Below are 6000 nucleotides of genomic sequence, written 5' to 3'. Positions count from 1 at the left end.
GTCTGTCCCATCATCCCATTGAGGCAGGACCAAGGCACCTCCCCACCCCCCTGTGTCTAGGCTGGGCATGGTATCTCTCCATATCAAACAGGTTCCACTAAGTCAGTTTGTGCATTAGTGTTAGGTCTTGGACCCACTGCCAGCTCCATCTCTTATATCCTGCAGTACAAAACTCTGTCTGTCCCCTTGCTGCATTCCAGGTGGCTGCTCAGCCCCAAGTGGCAGGTTTGGACTCTATTCCCACATCCAAGACCAGGGCTGTGTGTGAGGGTAGTCTCTGAGGAGGGGCAGTTCATAGAGAAGCTGGGCCTGGCCCATTCCTGACACATGTGGCCGGCCTACTGACCCTTCTCACTGCATGTCAGGACTTCAGTGAAGGATTCCATGAAACTGGTTCCCTCAACCACGTTCCTTTCAGCTGGCCTCAGGGAGGCTTCTGGCCCAAGTGCACTGAGATCTCTAGTAGCAGTGGCTTGCCACATGCTTGTGAAGCTGATTCTACTAAGGGGGTCGACTCACTGTACAGATAGGAATCCCTCCCCACTCTCTGACTGTGGGGTACTTAGTCTGCCTCACTGTGCACCTTAAGGTATAAGAAGTCTCTTGGGTGGCCTGAGAAAAGGCAGGATCTAGGTAGCACATGGGGGCTGGGTCCCTTTGCCACCATCCACACTCCTATGCCTTCTCTTGGATCTTCTACACCAGGCCTGGGTGTACTGTCATCACACAGGCCGTGAGCCAGGAGGAGCCAGGTTGCAGAAAGGCTGGGTGCTGGTGCCTTGCACTTCATCAAACCAGCTGGATGCAAGACAGAAAGAAACCTAGAACATCTTAAGCATTTAGTGCCCTTTGGTGAGAAAGGTAGTCCCAAAAGGTAGTAGAAAGGCACTTGTCTGCAAGCCAGGGAGCGTGGGAGATGTCAGCAGCCATTGTAGGAATGATAGGCTTGGGCCTTGGAAGCAAAGCCAGGAGTAGAAACAGTCCTTGGTGTTTTAGTTAGGAAATAAAGATAAAATGCACAAAGTACTCTGAAGACACTGGGGTGATGCTAAGAATGGCCGTACCTCAAGACTGATCCAGACCCCTGAACATGGATGCCAATAAGGAGGCCTCTGCACTCCAGGGAGCCTCTGGTAGTGGATTAGTATTTTTCCCTGGTGCAAGAAGGGACTTTGAGAGCCCATCCCACGTGAAGAGTTACACTCTGGCCCTGGACACATGGGGAAGGGCCCAGGACCAGCACAGGAAGATTTGGTGGACTTTGCAGAGCCCCCGTTGAGGGCCCTACCCTGCCTGGGGAGTGGTGGGTGGATGGGGTGGGGGTAGGTTGGGGGTGGGGGAGGAGGGATGGGGATGAGGGGAGGGAGAGGGAGAAGGGAGAAGGGACTTACATGTGAAACAAGCTTGTTCCCTAACTAGAACTAATAAATTAAAAAAAAAAAAAAAGGCCATACCTGTAGGGAGCAAGGCCAGAGTAAGGAGGAGCTTTCTAAGAAAAGATGGGCTTCCAGCTGGTCAGTTTTGAGTGCATATAACTCACACAGGTGGACATTCAGAATACCCTTACTAGTCATGCATACAGCTTATCAATAAGAACTAGATGAAAACACAATTAGGAAGTCTGTACAAGAAACCCATCTGATAAAAATACCAAAGCCTAGCTATGTGGTGGCGCATACCTTTAATCCCAGCACTCAGGAGGCAGAGGCAGGCGGATCTCTGAGTTTGAGGCCACTCAATCTATAGGAGTTCCAGGACAGTCAGGACTGCACAGAGAAACCCTGTCTGGGGTGGGGTGGAGGGATTAAAGCTTGTTTAATGTCACCACAAGGTGTGAAGGCACAGCACCCTTAGCTCCACACCAGCACAGTACAATCACTAGACACAAAAGACCACTAAGATGCAAGGGGCCTGCGGGAGATTCTACCGCAGCTCCACCTTCATGCCTCGAGCAAGAGTACTCACCAGTAGGAGATAATTAAACAAAGCAATATTCACTTCAGGAAGGCTGGACACTGAGTAAGGCCAGAGCCAGCTCACAGAGGCAAGGGCAAAAGGAGGAAGGACAAGCAGCCACTTATACAATTTTTAAGAAATAACTAAGTAGCAAAAATGACATCACGGAAAGTTCTGGTTGTCATCTTGGGGCAAAGACAAGGCTGCCAGGAGGTTCCTAAGATTCTCAATTGCTCTAAGGTTGTTAAATAGGGATGGCAGCACCAGTAAGATCAGGACTAAATCAACAAGGTAGACTGTTCCCAGCAGCAGAGGGAGGGTAATGCAGAAGAGGCGCCCAGTGATAGCATTAGGCCTTGTACAGGGAAGCCAGTGCTCTAGCAAACTTTCATTCTTGATCATTTTGAACATTTTATACAGTCTCAAACGCTTGACTTCTAAAGGGTAGCATGTTCCTCTGCAACCTGCTACAGGCCTCAGGAGTTGCACAGTGTGGGCACAAGAGAAGGCTCTAGGCTGTATGGGTGAAAGCAAAGAATAGTGTATAATGGGACTATACATGAAGCATGTAGCATGAAGGAGAGGCTATGAATAGTGTGTGTGAGGGTAAGGGTCCTATTTAATGACTGAAAGCTGCAGGGTGGGGGTCCAGTTAGTTCAAATGACTTGTTTTTTGAGAGGGTTTCTCTATATAGCCCTGGCTGTCTTGGAACTCACTGTAAACCAGGATGGCCTTGAACTTGGAGATGGGACTGCCTCTACTTCCCAAGTGCTGGGATTTAAGGTGCGTGTCACCAACAATTGAACACCAGTGTTCAAATTGACTTTTTAGTTCTGTAAAGTGTGTGATGTGTTTTATTAGACAGGTTTCATATTAACTTTCTAACTGCAATTATCATATGTCTCCCTCTATTTTTTTTCTTCACCTTATTTCTTTAGGCAAGGTTTTGAGCCTGCCTATTTGATGAGACTGGCAAGCTCTAGGGATCCTCTGTCTCTGAGGATCGTGGCATGCACCACCCCAGCTAGGTTTTTTTTGTTGTTGTTGTTGTTTGTTTTTTGTTTTTTCTGAGTCTGGGAATCTGAACTTGTCCTCACACTGTACAGCAACATTTACCAAGTGAGCCATTTAGATCCTTGGGCCAGAAGAAACATCTTTAAACTGGCTCCAAATCTTCTACTTGGGAAAACAATCAACCACGTCACATGGTCTTTATAGATCACTATCCAAATTCTCCTCTTCCAGAATGGGCTTCTAGAACCGGTGCCTTTGCAGAACTGTTGGAAGACACACCTGAATCTGACCTATCTTATGAATGGAAGCTACCAATGATCCAGCTAAATTATCTTCTAAAAGCTTCAATGCATATTTTCTTTTCTTTTTTTAAAATCATTTTTTATATGAATTAGAAACAAGATTGTTTTTCATGACAATCCCAGTTCCCTTCCCTCTCCCGGCCTCCCCTACCACCACCCCCAACTAAAACCCTACCTATCATATATCCTTTTTTCTATTCTTCCCCTGACTCAACCTTTCTGCAACCTTCATGACCTCTGCATCCTTCCTCTTCTTCCCTTCTCATTCTCGTAGCTCCCTCCTGCCTCTTCCCGTGCTCTCAATTTTCTCAGGGGATCTTGACCCTTTCCCCATCTCTAGGGGACCATGTATGTCTCTCTTAAGTTCCTCCCTGTTTACTAGTTTCTCTGGCAGTGTGGATTGTAGGCTGTCAGCGCATATTTTCAAGCAACAACCTGCTGGTTCAATCCCCTGTGAGTGGTGACACAGGCAGGACAGTGTCTGATGTCATGGTTGACGTTAGGTGCCCATGGAAAACCAAGTTCTAATAGTTTGGACACAGAGGTCTGGATGAAGGGCTCTAGGAAGGGCATAAGGGCTTTTAAGTTACGGAGGAAGGAAAGGGCAACAGGGAACAAGGTGAAGATACACCCACTCTGGGGCACACTCACACCATCAGGGCTGGCAGCAAGGAGCCCATCAGTCAAGAGACAAAGGTGTCTCTGTTAACTGCAAATACCTTTCTGAAGCCAAGCAGCAAGGGACAACACTGCTCCATTTTCTGGGTTTCATCACTTCCAGTTGTGGCTAGTGCTGCCTCAAGTTTCTGGGGATAACTGAGGTGACTCTGTCATCCTGGAGCAGACTACCTCTGAAAACACTCACTACCACACATGGAGAACAGCCATGGAGACGGGTTGGGCTTGCTTGGTTTTGAACTTCTCAAAGGTGTTGGGAAGACCAGAGGCTAGCAGGTACCAGCCCATGTCCTAAGGGATAAGGAATCACATGTGATTTGGGGGTGGGGGGAGTAGGGTCTCAAAAAAATGGGTGCTACATGGAGTTAAGGGTAGGGAATAATAAGGTACAGAGCTAGGGAATTTCAGCACAGAGGTGTGAGGTTAACTTTTGTCTATGTCGGAAGAGGCTGGTACATAAGGAAAACAAAATGGTGGCAGGCAGGCAGATGTAGGATCCACTTTAGGCCCCGTTGCCCAGGCACTCCAGAACCAAGTGGACAAGGCATCCTTGGTGCTCCTGATCAGGTTTGACTCTTTCTTTACCTGGCTCTCTCCATAGTGGGAAGACAGAGAGATGGCACTGTCCAGATGAAGCTTACCATCACCCTCCTAGGCCTGCCCTGGGCTTTGCTTGATTCAGCCCTTCAGCCTGAGTAGGCCTGGCAAAGTCAGCTAACTCACTTCGAACTCAAGCATGTTCTGCACAATGTCAGGCTTAGAAATGTTGCCTTGGAGTTAACGAAATCCCTTTTCCAATCGGTAGATTAAAGATTGGTGGCCACTCAGTGCTGTTGGAACCTTCTGATGGCCAAAGTCTGGTCTGTAGTCTTTCTCTAAGGGCCACTATGTATGACTGGTGTCCTATAAGCTGGAGTTCCATACATAAGGCCATTAGCTCCAACAGATAATTACCAAGGAGCTCCTGAGTTCCCATGCTGGCCCCACTGGGTCACAAGATGGCCCGAGCCCAGTTCTGTTAGTCAAGCTTCTAGCACAGACCCACAACTGAGCAGCTTGTCTGCCTGCAGCAAAGGCCACTTCTAAGCCCTAGTGCACATCACTAGGCACTGTCTTCTGGTGGCTTTTTTTATCCTGGCCTTATACAATGCCTCTACCAGAAGGTAGAGCCACTGAGGCACCTATGTGTGGATTGTTCAGAGTTCAGATGAACAACTGGGGCCAAAAGGGAGCTGCCTTGTGCCAGTCTTATGTTGGGCGGGGAGGGTAACTGGAGACAGAGAAGATAGCCACAGGCCACATAGCTTTGGCAGTTACTTGCTCCTGTAACTAGCATGACGACTGTACAAGGAAGTCTCTGAGTCCTTGTCCAGCTCCTGGCAAAACCTACTAGGGAGAAGCAGCAGGAAGTTAGTTAGGCAAGGCTACCTCCCAGTCAAAAGTCCATCCAGTAATCCAGAGGTTGACCCTACAGTGATGTCTGGACTGGAGTTTGACTCTTTTCCCCACAGCCACAAGGGCAAGTTGACCCTGTGATGGGCTCTGCTCCTCGACCCCACCCTGCTTCCCCACCAAAGGGACGGGAGGGAGACACCAGGCTGCAGGTGGCAGCCTGCTTTCCCTGGTACAGGGCCTTTTGTATGTATAGTAGAATCTTGGGCTCTTTACTGTGGGGGATAAACAGTAGATCCAACACAGTTTGTTGGTGCTCTGTCCTCAATTTGAGGACAAACTTACCAATTTTCAGTCTTAAAAAACAAAACCAAGCCAGGTGGTGGTGGTGCATGCCTTTAATCTCAGCACTCGGGAGGCAGAGGCATGTGGATCTCTGTGAATTTGAGGCTAGCCTGGTCTACAGAGTGAGTTCCAGGACAGCCAGAGCTGCTACACAGAGAAACCTTGTCTCAAAACAAACAAACAAACAAACAAACAAAACCCTCCTAAAGTCGGGTAGTGGTGGCACATGCCTTTAATCCCAGCACTTGGGAGGCAGATCTCTGTGAGTTCAAGGCCAGCCTGATCTACAGAGTTCTAGGACAGCCAGGGTTA

Source organism: Cricetulus griseus, assembly GCF_003668045.3.
Source record: "Cricetulus griseus strain 17A/GY chromosome 1 unlocalized genomic scaffold, alternate assembly CriGri-PICRH-1.0 chr1_1, whole genome shotgun sequence".
In the NCBI taxonomy this organism is placed as follows: Eukaryota; Metazoa; Chordata; class Mammalia; order Rodentia; family Cricetidae; genus Cricetulus; species Cricetulus griseus.
Note: the sequence above shows the minus strand (reverse complement) of the source record.